This window comes from Lepisma saccharinum, chromosome 21, assembly GCF_977018435.1.
Source record: "Lepisma saccharinum chromosome 21, izLepSacc3.1, whole genome shotgun sequence".
Classification (NCBI taxonomy): domain Eukaryota; kingdom Metazoa; phylum Arthropoda; class Insecta; order Zygentoma; family Lepismatidae; genus Lepisma; species Lepisma saccharinum.
This window is the reverse complement of record NC_139249.1, coordinates 54,744,202-54,763,070: the sequence shown is the minus strand read 5'-3', so window position 1 is coordinate 54,763,070 and position 18,869 is coordinate 54,744,202. Positions and strand designations below refer to the sequence as shown.

At 38.3% G+C, this 18,869-nt stretch overlaps 1 protein-coding gene across 2 annotated transcripts in view; it reads right to left on the bottom strand.

Annotated features, from left to right (window-relative positions):
• neur (E3 ubiquitin-protein ligase neur) overlaps positions 1-18,869 on the bottom strand; it is a 237,738-nt gene that overhangs the window by 110,343 nt on the left and 108,526 nt on the right. The window lies entirely within an intron of this gene.

Sequence of the window (18,869 nt, the reverse complement as noted above, 5' to 3'; positions counted from 1 at the left end):
AAATAAATTAGAAGCACTCGTACATTCAAACTCCCTATATCGCTTATAAACTCGTACATATTCATAATCTACAACGCGATTGTTTATTTCAACGGACAAATCTAAGTAGACTACTTCACTCTGGACCCCTTAAAAAAAGCTAATCCGTAGAGCATGGCTGTCTCCTGCTAAAAGAACCATATATTGTTCATATAAAACAGTGCAATTGTAGATTCGGTTCGGTACCAGACTCTGAAATTCGCCCCTCCCAAGAGTAATTTCTGGATCCGCCACTGCTTTCATTCTCTAACCACTTGAGAGTTGGTGGTTCGGAGACATTGCTTACTTGTGTTATCGCAGACAATCACGGTTGAAATCTGAATGTATTTAAAGATCATTTATTTATTGGGTAGCATGTATACTACATAAACATGCGGGACACTCATGTTCGAGAAATCTCAGTTTGGAAGTTTCTCCACAAAATCCTTGCATAAAGCGGATCTGGAGCTTACCCAGCGTCTATTCAATTCACATCTGAGAGGTAAATGTGATTACATCACATCCACTATGGGCGAGTTGGAGAATACCTTCACACCCTCCGTGCGCCTATAGCAGAGTGCAATACACAAGGGATAGCTTTTCCTTAAAATATGTGTGCATAAAAGATGCACATACACATTTTTTTTCGGGGGAGGGGGGGAAAATTTACAAATTGATTTCGAGGAATATGAGATCCCGACTGCTTCGATTACATTCCGCTCGCTTCACCATCCGAGCAATCCTTTATTAGACAAAATCGCAAACTCGGCAGGCAATAACTCCAGGTAGTGTCCTTGACTTGAAAATGTGTAGTCTGATAACTAGACCTCGGATTTCTAGGTTCTAAAAAGTATGCTTTTAGGTTATCTAAAATAGACTATAAAAATCCTAAAACTGGTTCGAAAATTCCTAAAATAGGTCCTAAAAATCTTAAGTTACGCTCGAAAATCTTGAAGTACGAGTAGGTTAAAAAAAACAACTTAAAATAGTTCAAAATTCCTGAAAAATGCCGATCAGGTATAGTCACCGGCAATGAAATTGGGACACCTATATCCTGAAATACGCACTATCTTGCACAACCCTACGGCGATGACAGAACTTACCATTGGAAATTTGCTATTAAAATCCACTATTCGCCTTATAGTTAGGCAAAAATGTTTTTTCATGTTATCCGCAATTTTGTCTGTGAGGAACATATTACATGCTGAAAATAATCTTTCAACAATAAATGTTAGTTTGCAAGGCGTGAATGCCACGAAGCACCGAAGTGACGCCGAAGTGAGCGACCACATACAGCTTTGGATTGTACAGGTAACAGTGGCACCAGACATTTTGCTTTGTTTAGAGCTTTGAAAAATCTTATTTTTAAATCAACGTTATGAACATTCCAGTGTGTCAGTAATAATTTGTTACTCTTTGTCCCCCAACACCCCATTTCCTGTTTTCTCGAACGATTTAGCGATGTTTTGAATACCGAGATGCTCAGCTTCTTATACAGAGTGTTTCAAAAGTTGCACATCCCAAACTTTGAAAATGTATATCATGAAAACCGTAAGAGATATTTACACCGGGTTTTCTGCATTATATAGTCTCATCCATTGAGATATTTTTCAATGCTTAAAATTATCAGTTTTCTCCATACAGAAAATTTAGATAAATTAATAACTGGAGGAAGGCAGCGTTAAAATTTTTCCAGAAATGCACTTTTCAATTACAAAAATACGTAAGAAATTATGGAAGGGTCATAATTAGATGACTGATGCCATGTCAATCTGTCATTTGCGACCAATATTGGTCATGTGCAACATTTGATGAATTTTTTTATTGGCGATTTTATGGGTTGAGTGAAAAAGTACCATTTTCGGGACACATATGGCAATGCTAGCAGGTCGAAATATTTAATTGATGTGATTTGATTGATTTAATTTATTTTACTTCGCGTTTTGTGCCTCTTGGCTAATTTGCGAAGATGGGGATAAATTATGAAATTGATGAATGGTCATTCACAAACAAGCATGCCCGAGCGGGATTCGTCCCCGGGACCCCTGGCGTCGCAGCGCGATGTGCTAACCACTCAGCCACAGGGTCCGGCAGGTCGAAATATTGTCAACAGACGCACGTCACATGTGCCTAAGTATTGGCTATACATTTACGTGAAAAATCATAAACCAAGATTTTGTGCCGAAATTGGACTCTTGAGAGAATCCTAGTCTGTCTCTGGTTACACTGAATTCTCTTCGCTCATTTTCGACGCTACTATGCCTGTTCTTTTAATTGATTCAGCATGGCGTATTCTTTGGAGCAGCGCGTGTGCATTGCTGAAGAGTATTTTACTACTCATTCTTACACTCATGTTCAAGAGGTTTTCCAAGAGAGAGCCCTTCCTTCTGCTGTACCTCACAAAGCAACTGTTTTACGACTAGTCAAATACCAACAAATGATCCCACAAATTGTTAAGAGTTGGTATTATTATTGAAGATTAGGCACACACATAAGATGTACTACGTAGAAATTTTCAGCGAAAAATGCAGGCTCGACCAGGACTCGAACCTGAGTCTCTGGCATACCGTACGATTTCTCTAACCACTGAGCTGCTGAGTCGGCCTGGCCTCGCCTGATTTCTCGCTGTCGCTGTTTTATGTGTGTGGAATCGTCTCTGCCAGTGCTACCGCAAAGGGATCTGTTGCCTTTGAAACACAGTAGAATTCGACATTACCTGGCTCATCCCAGCGTAGAGATGTTAATGCATTTTTCGCTGAAAATTTCTACGTAGTACATTTCCTGTGTGTGCCTGATCTTCAATAATTAACATCTCTACGCTGGAAGGAAACAGGCAACGTCGAAGTCTACTATATTTCAAAGGCAACAGCCGGACCCTGTGGCCGAGTGGTTAGCACATCGCGCTGCAACGCCAAGGGTCCCGAGTTCGAATCCCGCTCGTGCTTGGTTGTTTGTGAATGTCCATTCATCAATTCCATCACTCATCCCCATCTTCGCAAATTAGCCAAGAGGCACAAAACGCAAAGTAAAATAAACTAAATCAATCAATCAATCAATCAAAGGCAACAGATCCCGTTGCGGTAGCACTGGAAGAGAAGATTCCACGCTGGTGATAGCGTACATGATTAGTTTAGTGCAGAAAACCTGGTGTAAATACCTCTTACGGTTTTCATGATATACATTTTCAAAGTTTGGGTTGTGCGACTTTTGAAACACTCTGTAGTATGCACAATTGCTAGTAGGCAGTTTCCTGGCGCCTGATTTTCAGAGCTGGCGCCTAGCTTTGAAGAAAATTTTTCGAGCACTGGTTATTGCGTTATTTAACGAAACGCTGACATAACTTATTATTTCTTACATACCTTTAAAGGAAAAAATAGGTTAAAAAACCTAAAATCCGAGGTCTACTGATAACACAGACTACTAGGTTTTCTAAACTACCTGATTATTCTACGCGTATAACGCCTATGCAATCTACAAGATTTGACTCAAAATTTCCATATTTCCCACACAAAAGCAAATCAATTCCTGGCCTAGTTGAGCATTAGTTACTGGACATGAAGGGCAAGAAAAGCTATATTAGAATATAAGCAGTATTAGAATGATAACATTTTCACACTGAATCATATCAAAATGAATGCACCCATCCGGCTGATATTGTTTGCCAGAAATTGCAAATTTTCCAACACCATGAAAAAAAATTTCTAACGTTCCACGCAAATATGTTCCGGAAGTAATATCTCGTACAATGTTTACCACACTTAAATCGATGGAACTGAGGGCTAGTAGCAGTATTATCTACGGTTCGATCCTCCTGGTACACCTTTATGTTCTCATTGTAGTTTAAATGGGAAGAACAACGACCACCGAACAAGAACTCAAGAATATCGTAAGTAACTCATAGCAAGGAAGTGGACAGAAATAATACGTATATCACTGTTCCTAACACACCAAAGCAAGTAGCGTGGATACTCGCTTATAAAGGTCAGTCAGAAAGGCAGAAAAGGCTCTCAGTTTCCATGGAGAAGCCTCGATTTCACATTTACACACACAATGTTTTACGCCATTTCTTCATGCTTTGTCTCATCTTGTACTTACATTCTACAGTTCGTATAATACATAAACAGTACGCAAATATTACTTTATATTGTGTGATATGTGGGAAAAGCTTTAATTTCACAAATGTCGTAGACAATTTTCTTCCATTCTGTCTTGTCTTGTGCTTTACCTCTTACAGGATTTACTTTATATTGCAGAAAATCCCCCCCCCCCCCCCTACGAATTATAAATATTTGAAAAAGATGTGCGCTCCGAAAGAAAAGTTTGTCGATAAACTCTGGTCTGCTGTACTCTTTCTATCTTAAAGCAGATGACATAAATACATTTCTAAATATTCCAGCCTCAACTCTTCATGGAAGTACTACTGTCTGTTTTCTTTTATTTTAGATAAAGAGAAGTATGGAAAACTGTTATTCTATTCGGTTTCATTAATATAACAGAGCTGAATAGATTTAACCTATCAAATTTCGATAATTGCCCGTTCTCTCAGAAATATAAATAATACATTTACATAAATAGTACATTTTAGTCTATAGATCTGTAAGGTATGAAAATAAATAGTGTTGCCCACGAGACGAGACGAGACGAGACTTTGGTCTGTCCCGTTCCGTCTCGTGAAAATCCTGTCTCGTCTAGTGTCTCGTCTCGAAAATATTCGTTTGCCCCGTCTCGAAGGGTTTTGTCTCGTCTCGTCTCGTCTCGTTTTGTCCCGTCTCGTCTCGTAAAAGTGATCCGGGATATCATGCCAACAAAAGTCAACAGTAGCAGAAACACGAAATATTTTTCCGGAGAGTGGGATAAAGCTCCAAATATTTTACCCATTGAGTTGTGAGAATAAATAAGGTTCGTTAATCATGAGGACATTAATATTAAAAATGTAGTTTGTTGGTTACTGATTGCTAGGTATCTTATGAAATCTACCTTGTGGTTTTTCTCGCTTCATACAACTATCTATCCATCGTACATTTATACCAAGTTTGTTAGAACCTGTCCCGTTTCCCGCGCTAGCGATCGCTCGACAGTTTTGGTGCCAATGAGAAACGAGAAAAAGTCGTCTGCTGGGCAGCGAGGAGCGAATGGAAGCCAGAAGAGAGGAGCTTACGTAGACGTTGTTGCCACGTTACGTATTTTAATTTGCTGCCTGGCTTTGGCTTTCCCCAGCACGGAGTTCAGGCGGTCTTCAGCAGCAACACCGCTTGGTTTATGCTAGAAAAGCCAGCGATCAGTTACCGCGGGAAGCCGGACAGGTTGTAACAAACACGGTATAAGTGAGTGCTCTTTTTCATTACTGCTATACCCTTTGGAAGTCTTGAAATGTTTTCCCTTCTTTCTTTCTAAATGTCGAACTTCCGTGCACTATGAAAATGTACATTTTTTCTTTAAATTCTAAGCTTGGCGCTGGAGAGCAACAAAAAAGTTTTTAAATGTGTAGTACGAACACAAAAGACTATTTAAAATTTCAATATTTAGTATATTACAAATAGAAAGCATTTATTGTTCTTAATATTGTTAAACATCTTCTATGAATATTGTTAAACATCTTCTATGACATAAGTTTCAAAAAGTGTTTCTTTGTGATATTGTGCTGTTTCTTATGCCCAGCTTATGACGCACATACTTCTTTTTTTTCCCTTTAGCCTCTAAGTCCGGTACCACCACCGCTTGATCTAATTTATCCTTCGGCAAGCACGCATCTAGAAATATATGTCGGGGGAGGGTGTCTGAGCCAAGTGTTTCAGAAAAAATGATAATAATAACATTAACGACAACAATTAAGCAAATGTTTAAATTATTGCATTAATATACTTATTAAGTCTAATCACTTGAATATGTAAATTAATCAATTCTATTATTGTTATTGCATGACATGTTACAAAGATGGTAGAAGAATAGTAATATAACAGAACAAATATTAGCTAATATCTAGCTTACGTGTAGTTAAGATCGTCAAAATCTGCATAAAAACAGCTGTCATGGCAAGAAAATTAATGTAAAAAAAGGTGATGAATTGAATATTTGCTGAATAACAAAAAAAAAAAGATGTTACATCCAGTTGACGAAAAATAAAGTTCCTGATTAATATTTTATGCTCATTATTATAAGTAGTAGCGTACATAAAACTTCATTGATACTGTCATTCAAAGCAGTATGATCCCAATAGAATCCTTGTTTTCTAGTAAGTTCGGCAGGAATATGTAACCCTCTATTATGCTAAACAAATATATTTTTTGTTTAGCTAGAGCAAGGCCCCAGGAGGATGCAAGAAGCCTTTCCTGCAAAAGTGTATGTTTTACGAAGCGAAGAAACGTGACAAAACCACCACGTATGGAAGGCAAACCTGCATTAATTTTACATCGCACGTTTACAGAGCCGTGCCTCCTGCAGTTATAAAAATCCCAACTTCAATGATTCTTTTAGACATGCTATAGTTGAAAAAATATGTTTAGATGCACCCAAAGTGCATCATTATCAGATTATGCATATAACGTGTTATTGGAATCAACATATTTGTGTAAATTGGGTGCCTCCCCGATGGCGTAGTAATAACGTCGATGTCTTGTAATGAAGGGTCCTCGCGTCGATACTCAATGGAGGCACAAAGTGGATCGGATCTCACTTTAAACTGTAGGTCGGTTCGCGATTTAGCCTATTTGCGAATCAAGTGGACTTCAAAAAAACAAAAAGAAGCAACTAATTCACCCGCAGGTAAGTCAAATTTCACATATCCTTCTTCATCCTCGTTCATAGACTTCCTGCAATACTCTTGTGTTGCATCCTACCAGGTGCGAAAAATGTGAAGTTATTATTTCCCCGTACTGCGTTATTTCTTTTCATAACAGTAAGGCTAAATTCTAGTTTTATCTGAACTTTTAAAAAATGTGCAAAATACGTCTCTATCTTTAAACAACCACCCGTTTCCATGTATGTGTAAAATAATCCCACTCTGTCTCAGAAAACCTCTTCCTACGATCAAATGAAGGAAACAACTCTCAAGTCTCAACAATTATAAATTTTTGCTTAAATTTCCTATCATTTATACAAACAGTAGCACATATCACGTCCTTTGGTGCAACACTGTCAACAGCTAATGTTACTTTCCTCGTCCTAATAAATTTACTTCCAACCAGTGACGGAGCCAGGGAAGTTTGACTGGGGGGGGGGAGGCTGGCAACAAAATATTGTAAGGGAGCAGTCACATTAAAACGCCCGAAAACTCTACACATATATATACTTATATAATAATAATTATAATAATAATTATTATTATATTCATGTATGGTGTTTTGTGTGTGTCTTTCATTTAGAGTGGACGTTTACTGCCTAAATTTACTTCTTCATTACGAGTTTATCTCCACATGATTCGTTTTAATAAAGACATTAATTCTTTTTTATTGGTAAGTTGCGTTGTCTCTAGTGGCCTATTTCAGTATTGAAAGACATTCATAATTTTATAATTCATTGTCTTTCTTGAGGTGAAACTACTGATATAAATATTTAAGTTATAAGGTAATAATATAAATGATGAAAATAAATCTTCTAAGAGTTTAATTTTCTTGCAAAATAAACGTGACGTTGGAAGAAATGAATCTTCTTAAGTATTAGAAACAATGTGAGGCACTTAGTGAAGTGCAATTCTCCTGTAGGAGAATTCTGCTCTAAGTGCTTTGGAGAACACATTGCGCACCTTTGGTACGTCCAGTACTTGACATTTCTTCTCAATGGCAAGAAGAGCCAGATGAGGCAGTTTGCATCCAGCATCCTGTTTCGAGCAAGCATTTTCAAAGATTTTAAGGACAACCATCTTCGTAACGCTGAAGAGTTTTGGGCAAAATTTGTGTTTCACCTTTCAGGGAAACGTTATCACAGGATAAAAAATCAGACAAAGGTTTCAGTTATCTCATAATTCAAGAAATATTCTGACCCTGGCAATACTTACTCTTACTCTACCACTCCAACGTATGTCTGTGCTACCCAATTACAGGCACCTATGGAGTTCGTGGGAAGAAGTTCTTCGATTTTGATATGTACGAGAAAGAGCGAACCTACATCTAATGATTGAAGAGTGGCAAATCCTAATAAGCGTTCTTTTACCTGCCCGCGATATATTTGAATCAAATTTTAAGTGTAATTTGCATTTTAAGGTTCACGTTCAATACATTTCCAAACAATATCCCCTCGTTAGCTTCAAGAGTATCGAAGAAATTCCCTTTGTTAAGGTTTGCCTCAGACTCATCATCTCGAAATTCAAGTCCCTGAATAGTAAGAAACCGCGATGAATCCACAACAACTGACATGTAGTGTCGGTTTTTCTTCGATCACCTTTGGTCCCGGGTTCGATACCCAGTGGAGGCACTTTTAAATTGTAGGTCCAGTCCCGATTAGCCTTACTGTGAATAAAGTGGACTTAAAACACCAAATCAACCAACCAACCAAATCTTGAATCAACTTTGAATGTCTTTTAATAATTAGCGTTGTCACTAACGACCACGATTAGATTAATTTGCCCGTACTACAGATGATGTCTTGTAGTCCTGAAAATATTCGTGATGTTTTAAAATCATCCACATTCAACACTTTTTCCCAGTTCTTAAGACTGGTTAAAACTTAGGTTAATCTCGGCTATTACACGACATAAATGAATGAGAAATCACCTACGCCCAGGTCGGCGCTCGAATATTGGACGAAACAAATTAATATTTGTTAATCAAGTTGGTATTATAAGCAGGAAAGTGATATCATGCAGAATACATCACTTTGGAAAGGTGAAAATCGTCATACTCTTATAAATGAACTCTCTTATTATTCGATATTTAATTAACTTCAGTTGGGGAGCCCGGGTGGGGGGGCAAAGTGTCTGACATGGGGCGTCCCCCTGCCCCCTCTGGCGTCGTCACTGCTTCCAACCCTCTAATAATTTCGCTGCTGATAACCTCACCTTCGAAATGGAAGCTTGTCTGTCGGCGAATAACACAAAGAACTTGTGTTCACTGTCCCTCTTTCATTCAAAGTCTGCCGTTTTCCTTTTCAGCTTTTTCTGCAAAACTTCCTGTCAGCAAGCAAAGCAAATTACAGAATTTTTATTGCCCCTCCCTTGCATCAACTTTCATTCCTACTTTAGGCCTGGATTTATGGCACGTACCCGCTACTGCAAGTCAACCTCGCCCTATGTTGGTGTTTGCCCCCTGAAGCAACGGTGTCCATTGTTCAAAGCGCAACCTTTGTCAGTGGGGAACGGCGAAAAATAGTCTCGGAATACACCCTAGTCGTAAACAAGCTCCCGTCACCCTGAAATTGCTGTCAGCTGCCCTCTGAAGTTCGATAAAACTACTTTGTGAAATGTGTTTAATAACGAGTGAAAATTTAGACAGTAGATACTACATGTATTTTGCTCATAAACTTGAAGGCTAAATTTACAGAATAAAAAGAACAGCTACAACATTCCTTCATCTGATTAAAAGAAAGGCTAATCGGGACTGGACCCACAGTGGGGTTCAAATTACAATGTGCCTTCACCGGGTATCGAACCCGGGACCCCTTGATTACAAAGAGACGATCCTACCACTGTACCATCGGGGAGTCCCCCCAGAGAACAAAGTTTCCTTCTACGACGATTATACAGAACTTAGTGCACTTCCTTCATTTGAAATCTATTCTATATCAGTCTCAGTATTTCGTTATTACAATCCAAGGAATAGTATTCTCCTTAAATAAGAAATAAAGAAATAAAAAAAAACATTGGAAATAATCTTCAAGCGGACGTAAAAAAAATCGAATCCAACCACCTGCAGAATGCCTGAGGGAAACAACAAGAATTTTCTCAACAAAGACATATCCGAAATTTCCTTAACATTCTAATAATTTCGAGCCCGACCCTGTGGCCGAGTGGTTAGCACATCGCGCTGCGACGCCAAGGGTCCCGGGTTCGAATCCCGGTCGGGCTTGGTTGTTTGTGAATGTCCATTCATCAATTTCATCATTTCATCACTCATCCCCAACTTCGCAAATTAGCCAAGAGGCACAAAACGCGAAGTAAAATAAACTAAATCAATCAATCAATCTAATAATTTCGCAACCCGTGCAAATAATCATGTGGTAAAATCTTGTCGTGGTTCCCTGTAAACATTAAAATCACCAAATTACTTCTTTCCATATTTCCCGTATTTTCTCCTCCTCTTTAGCTCTCAGCTGTTCGGAGTGGGATAATGCAAGATTATTTGTCCCTAATTATCTCCTTCTCTTAGTCTTGCTTATAACTTGGACTCCTTAATAACTTTCCCAACAACTCCTTATCAATTTGTACTGCCATGTTTCCTACAATGCTTTTCCTACTTCCTAATAACAATCACTTCTGTACACCCTTTGATGTAAAAATTAAATAATAAAAATAAACCATATCCGTCGGTCCGTTTATCTTTCCAACCTATAGAGCTGAGACTATTTACAAGATAAACCTCGGACGCAGACATTCCACGATCTTTTGGCCCCTTCTTCCACGTTCTGTACCTGCCCTTTTACATGATGTTATTCAGAATTGTATTAGTATCTGGAGTACTATCGTAACATAAAGTTATTAACCTGGAATATTTTTTTAAAAAAAATGGGGAGTAACGCTGTGTTTCGAAAGAGTATAGGAAATAAGTTTAGGTATTCATTCATGCCTCTCTCTAGAATAGTCTTCTTATTTTGACTTAATACACGCTTATCAACGTTTCTAATTGAAATACTTTATTCCAAGCAAACAAGTATTTGCAACTGATTAAAAATTTTGCTTTTATTTTTTCGAGACTTTCGAGACGAGACGAGACTTTTCAAGAGTCCCGTCTCGTGTCTCGTCTCGAAAACGAGACGAGAAAGGCATTCCGTCTCGTCCCGTCTCGAATTTCAAAAGGCTTGTCCCGTCTCGTCTCGTTTTCGAGACGTGACACGAGACGAGACGGGACATGTCCCGTCCCGTGAGCAACACTAAAAATAAACCAGTTAATCTAGTGGCTGGCTGATTTATTAAACATCTTTGCTACCAACCATCAGGCTAACCGTGACGGGAAAAATGAAATGACACACCATGAGAAAAGGGTGGGCATCATTCTAGGAAACCATGCATAATCCGGAGTTTAGACTCGTGACCTTACACAGCCAACATCGAATATTGGAGTAATTTATGGTGCAACAGAAAAAATTAAACATATCCTTATTACCTAACATAGTTTGAAGAGTGTCTGTGTCTACATTGAGCAGACAACTTCCTAGAGAACTAACCCTGGACGAGATTAATAACATATGTAACTGAACACTCAAGTAAGACAAAACACGTTCACACAATATAATCATTCATCGCCATAGGGAAAATATTACCTCTGAGCCTCTAGATCAACCGGAAAAGAGTATTCTATAGTAGTCGATGGCATCATAAACTCTATGACGCAACATCCTGTTTTTTATACCAAAGGAAACAGACAACGCTTGTAGCCAGCTCCAATAGCTCACTGGACCAATTAGTATAAGGATGTGAAGATTACATCTATACGCCCAGTCCAAGGGCTTGAATATCGCGAAAGCAGATAATGCTACTACAACTCTACTTCGGTGATGCAGTGTATGCTCGAAGTTCTTGCAAGATGAACGCATCAAACAGATCATTAAATGCTTTCGGGGTTTGGTGAAAAAGAAACGATAAGTTTCACTATTATTAATTCCCAACCCACTGTAAGAACAAAGTTAATATACACGAAACTTCTCAGAAATAGTTCCTTTCATATGTGCTAATTCTGGTGTCATTTTGCGCATCACTATATTGGTTGTAATTGTACAGCTCATAAACGGTAAAAATACAACTGACATGTTTCGAGATGATTAGAAACAACTGGAGATTAGAAACCGAGACCAGAATTTGCAAACTAGAGACGAGGTTAAACTAGAGACGAGGTTGGACTATGCCCTATTTTCTAGGCATCATCCCTAATTGCACAGATGAGAATTATAAGGAAATGAAGACAGGGATGTGGGGACAAACACAAAAAACAGGCATCTCTTCGCTGGAATTAAACCCAGAATATCTGTCCTGGTAGCGCTATATTCCAACCACTACACCACATAACAGGCAAAGTGTATGTAAACAAAGGTCACAAGTACCTCTTTTGTTGTACATATATACACTTTCTGACCATACTTTTACAAAACAGTGACAATCATTAAACACAAAATTTTAAATTCTGTAACATTTTTACCCTGTGAAATGTAACTATTAAATAATAAAATAAGTAAAAAAAATTGTGGCTCTCAGCCGGCCTCCTGGCGGAGTGGTTAGCACATCGCGCTACAACGCCAGGGATTCCGGGTTCGAATCCCAGCCTGGGCATGGAAGATTTTGAGTGTCCATTCACCAATTTAATCACATCATCACTCATCCACCATCTTCGCAAATTAGTCAAAAAGTGGACAAAAAGTGAAGTAAAATCAATCAATTATATGGCTTTTAAGTTTTACCGCTGTATTAGCTGGGGTCATGGCGTTATGGGCTTGATATTTAGTGCGCTGTCAGCTGTAAAAGGTTGAAAATCGCGGCTGTAAAGGTTAATGGCTGTCTCAAAATTTAAAAAAATAGTTTCAGGTCGTTGCTAGATATTAAACATGATATATGTCTTCTTCTGTTGAAAAAATAAACTTGTATTAGTTTTCAAAATTGGGAAAAAGAAATGTTACTACAATTGGAAGGCATTCACTGCAGTTAACGCTAAGCTGCAAATCCCGTCCTAATTATTCTTTTACAAGCGAATTGCTACTTTCTAAGAAGGTTTCAGGTCATATTTTATTTTTGTGAAGACTATGGACAATTTGAAACAAAAAATGAACAAATACATGACAAACAAATATTCTTTAAAAGGCCTTGGCTACATATTCAGTTATTATTAATTTTAAAAAAAACATTGAAATTTCCCTTGTATCTCTACTCTTAGTTAAGAGCAGGAGACGGTATACAGGTAAGTTGTTCATTTAGAACTCACATTGAAAACAATTATGATGTGCAGTTCAGGTTTTGTACAATAAAATTAATGTAGCCTACTATCAACACAAGTTAACGGCGATCAACATAGATATGAGCTTCTCTTATGTAATTATTTTGAAAGGTCGTGACTGTCTTTTATCGATTCGCAGTGGATTGAATTAGCTTATAATTTGACAAATATTGGTCAAAATTCGGGAAATAAAATTACTTAGTAGAGTTGTTTATGATAATATTAATATTTTATTTTAAGGGCTGAGCACAATATAAAACCTAATAAAGCACTAAGTCACGTAAAATAGTACAAAATTACATTATAAAATAGGTAAGATGTAAAATAATAAAATTAACAATAAACACTACTAATAATGTGTATTCAGTACGAATCTTGTAATGCTTATGATTGATTGATTGATTTGGTGTTTTAAGTCTACTTTATGCTCACTAAGGTTAATCGGGACTACAGTTTAAAGTGGGATCCGAACCACTATGTGCCTCCACCGGTTATCGAACCCGGGACCCCTTGGTTACAAGGCGACGACGCTACCACTGCGCCATCGGGGAGGCCTGTAATGCTTATGATAAACTGGATGTAATAAACATTATTTTAAATTTGACAAATAATGTGGAATGAAACATATTTACTTAAGTTTGAAAATTTAATTTATAAAGAACTTAAAAGTACTGATTTACTGAACATGAATTTGCCGGTTAGAAGTAACTGACATGTCAGACAGGGCTAAAGTCTTGGTGTTCCAGAAGCGGAGTTGCCCTACACGCGTCCCCCTTGGGAATAGGTGCTGTGGGATATCAGGCTTCTGTTCACACGAGCCCCCTGCGACAGGAAGGAAGTAAGAGGTGGGGGGTGAAAGAAAAGCTGAATGCTTGCGAGTAAGGGACCGCAGGGGATGCAGAAAGGAAAGGGGGGGTACCCTCGAGCATTTGGATGGGAAAATCATTTTGCTGAAGTCCCCAGAATGCAACAGCCACCACGGTATTGAAAAGAATAACAGGGGGATGGGTTAGCACAAGGTAACTCTAACGGTCAGAATATTTTATATCGCAGCTACCACGAGCCATCCCCAGCATCCGTTAGAGATCTTCCCATGGTGCCACTTCTAGCAATGCGCAATCAATGCAATCGCTGGGGTAAGTAGCGATTTCCCACACGTATAATAATTACCACAACAATGAAGACATCGATGATGTTTAGGTAGCTAGTGAGTGACGGTTCTTGTTGCTGCTCCTAGTTTGGAGAAACCCCAAATTGAAATAACCACTGTTTTAAACTCCAGCAGCAGTCTAACCTATTCAGTCTAACCAACAGTAGGAAATTACACTAGAGTCTCCTAGAATGAATACATTTTTAAGTAATTTAAAAATTCCAAATGACTGCGCATTATACTGTCATCAATAACATACATGATTTCATGTTACATACTCGTATTTTCAGGTACGGTACACTACATATTTTCCCATCAGCTTCATTTCTCTACTTTCTATTGAGTAAATTAGAAACATTTGTGGGGCAAACATTCAAAATATGATTTCATCTGAAAATTCGAACCTTTTTATCTGATTGAACCAGGTCTGTCACCTTACTTTCACTTAATCCATTCGAAAGCTATGAAAACCACATCGCTAAAATTAAGGCTCCGTGTGTACTTTATTCACAACCAAGGGTGTACGCAGGGGGAAGGGGGGGCTGATGGGGCTACAGCCTCACTCCGAAATTGAGAAAATAAAAATTTTCTAATGAAAGCAATAAAGAACTGGGGTAAAAACAAATCGGAAATGTAAACCCCTCTTAAAATAATCCCCGATTACCATTTTTGTTTTCCAACAACTTTTAACATGAAAGCTTAAAATGATTTGTTTTAGTGTGTATCATGCCCTCTTAAAACGCACCTTTACAATGCCAGCCCTCTCCGGAAAAGAAAAATCCTGCGTACGCTAGTGTTCACAACTACTGTAATATATCACATAATTCCGGCTGATTCTGGGAATAGTGCATGCAGTCAGCAGTTCAGGTAGTGGCCCAGACAATTTACCTGAAATCTATTGTAAAGGTAAAAGTTCCACGTGCATGTAGCACCGTGCCATGAAGGTACATTTGACATGGGTGTAGGGTTGAAATTACTGAACCTACAAAAATAGCACAGGAATGAAGAAAGTCACCGAAAATTAAGAACAATACTTATGCATAATGTATTATTACACATTTCAGTAATTCTTTAAACATACTTATGCGTATATTTGGATGTTCTGGCTACAAAAAAATCCAGGCTTTACCGATATCTATCCTTATAAGATATGAGAAGTGATTTGAAGGAATCTTATTTTCTATGGTCTTAGAAATTAGAAATTTCTCCTATCTATGGACACACACGCAAACACTGTGGCCAATCATGGTAAGAAGTAATTTCAGCAGAGTACCTACATAAAGTGATTATTACACTTTAAAAATGCAACATTTGACAAATAAATCGGTCTAAGCTATGTTTCCATATTTCCTCATGATGCTTGGGAAAAAACCAACCTGCTAATTAGATAACATAATTTACGGGCAGTTTAGTAAAATACAATAAGTTATATATCAAACGATAACGTTCTTTATGCTACTATCCGTGTCACGGTTCTGAAGGTACATCTCAGGGTGTTCTGTAAATAAACCAAATGCAGCTGTTAATTTTATAAGAGGAAAGGCGAATAAACGTATTGCATGACTAAAGGCTGATGTAATTTACTCTATAATTTCTACACATCTTCGTTCGTTTCGAAAGAGTAGACCGTGTAAATAAACAGTTGCCATTAAGGCAATTATCCGAGACCATACTTGTGAAAGTAATTGTTTAAAAATATTTTAAAACACGATGAACAAAATAGTACGTTTTGGACGAATATTTTGTAAAATACAGATTAACTATGAATTCAATTCAAATAACGAACAATGCACATATTATGCAATTGATATAGATGCCACCACGCCGGTGGCCAAAGGTGTTGGGTACTTGACTCATGATCTCACCTCCGCACAACGCCGGAGAATCTACTGTACGTTTCTACGGGTCTAGGACATTTTGATGCCAGGACTTTTTGGTGCAACATATAACTGGTGCACAGAAAGAAAATAATGTTCATTTGAATTGACCTATCTTTATTGTGTCCCATCATACAAGCAATTTTACATGGAAAAGTTCCAAATAGAAGAATCCTATTGGTCTTCTCTTGGCCAGAATCGTACAACAGAAATTGCTGTCCGGTTTTTGTGATTTTGTATTCTTCTGGAATCTCTAAAATTCAGAAAGGCTGGCAGGCAGTGGATGCGCCGTAATAGACTGCTGCTTCTTTCTGCGTAGTGTCCTTTTCATCGTGTCAATAGGCGGCACATGAGATGCCACTTCAGGTTCAGCAGACTCCAAAAATCTTCCCAAAAGTTGTTGCTACTTTCTTGAGTTTCCCTGGCACAGGTCTTCATTTCAGTGTGTAATCCGGCGTTTAGTCCACAAACATCTGGTATGTGTGTGTTCATTTACAAATTTCACCGTTCACAGCGTGGACACGGGCCTTGCACTGCTTTTTCAGACAGCACTGCCAGTACACTTTATCATTTCTGGCCCTTTTTTTGAAATACGAAAATCTATCATGGATTAGTTTCTTTCCACCATGAGAACTATTCACTACAGAACACATTTTTGAAGTGCTGAGGAAGTAACTAATATTCAGTATTTATAGTCACTGAAAAGTGAAAGTGAATGACAGAGGTCAGAGGTGAAAGACTATAAAGAGAAAGGCACCAAAATGTCCGGCTCCCCGTTTCTACACACACAGAGAAAGAGAAAGAGAGAGAGAGAGAGAGAGAGAGAGAGAGAGAGAGAGAGAGAGAGAGAGTGTTCTTTCAAAGGAATTGAAAATAATCCAAATTTCAAGACAATAAAATGTATCAATCTATTTCAGCTACTACCATTTGTCATCCATCGTCAGTCGAATTCTCAACTGTGAAAACTTTTGAATGCATAATGTTATTTTAATTTTAATGAATGAAAATTAACCATGTTACATTTTCCATCCCATTTGAATTATCAGGTACCATGATGCGAAGCCAGGGAACCAATTTTGAATCCCACGAAATCTCTGGTGTTTACTTGAGTTTGTTGTTTGATCATCATTTGATCATTATCATCCTCATGGTAGCAATTACACTAGAAAGATAGCAACTCAACTACAATGAACTTTTTAGTACGTTAGTGGTTGTCACACGTTGAAAATTAGGAATATCCTCGTCGTTCGCCTCTGTTAATTCGCACCGATACAAGCAGAGCGAAAGTAAGTTTTCAACCATTTCATGGCAACTTTGCTGCAAATAAAAATTTAGGAGTGAGTGTCCCATTAACACCAACTTCAAAACATTCTGATGCAAGTGCATAAAATGTTTGCAAAACTACTTTACTAGTAACCAGGTAAACATCTTCAAGGTTAAAAGTAATGCTACAAAACTCATTCACACAAGAAAAATAGGGGAAAGTGGAAGTGTGTGCATTTCGCAGATTAACTTGCAACCTGGCAACGTCGAACGCTGACCAGGTGCCTTCGCGCGGCACGAGCGAGCAGAAGGCAGTCGCGTGCCGTTCGTAGGATCGAAATTTCCGTGGTAACAAGCCTGAAAAACGGCTCTAGGAGAAGATTCCCTTCCTCGGAGCGGTAAGCCGGGCTTTCGAACACAAAAGGGACGGGACACCTGGCAGATCCTTCCTCTGAAGCATCTTGGACATAAGAAACAGGGACCCTCCGGGCTTACTGGAAAGGGGAGGGGGGTTGAGGAAGAGAGGAAGCAGCTTTAGTGTTTATTTCTTACCTGCCGAAAAGGGCACTGTTTACTAGTGTGTGTGTGTGTGTGTGTGTCTGCAGGCACAGTAGACTGCTAACATACTGCTATGTAACAGGAATTGCTATTTAGGGAGTCATAGAGAACAAGTTACATTCCAGAAATACGGGCCTCCCAGTTGGCGTAGTGGTAAAGTCGTCGCCTTGTTCGATACCCGGCGGAGGCAGATGGCACAGTGGTTCGGATCCCAATTTAAACTGTAGGTGCAGTCCCGATTAGCCTATTTGTACATAAAGTATACTTAAAACGACAACATGAACATGCAAAGATCTTGGAAGAGGTTGAAATTTTCCAATATGTTTAGAGAGTGGTTGCAGTTGATGCATTAGCCTGTATATGTGTGTGTGTGTGTGTGTGTGTATGTATGTATATACATACAGGTAAATACTTCGTAGTTTCCTTTTCTGCCCGAATTCAAATACATCAAAAGCTCCAAAATACAGAGTGGTCACAATTTACGGAACGCATTTCAGTGTTGAACAATAAACTATTACGTTGACTCTATTATAATTACGGTTTTGGAAATCTTAAATTTTGATTCTAATTTTGGAATAAACTTTTGTTCAACTACGTTTGTGTAACATACTATTTTGAAGTGTGAAATTCTCTCTATTGATTGATGCTAATGCTTTAGTTTCGCTGTTTTTCCATCTTTACTTTCGGCTGTCAATCGAAAACGACTGTGAAGCAAATTCGAGTGATAGCATTGTATGAATTTAAAATTCAAATACGCAAACTGCTTGCAATATCATCCAACCTTTGGCCATCGGAACATACAGCTCAACATTGATTCCAAAAATTTCATAATGGAGATGAGAATGGTAAACGGGTTTTACGCTTATTTTTGAGAATACTATTTCGTGCAATAAGATTCTTGAATGCTGATCCGGACCATCGAAACTAATATTT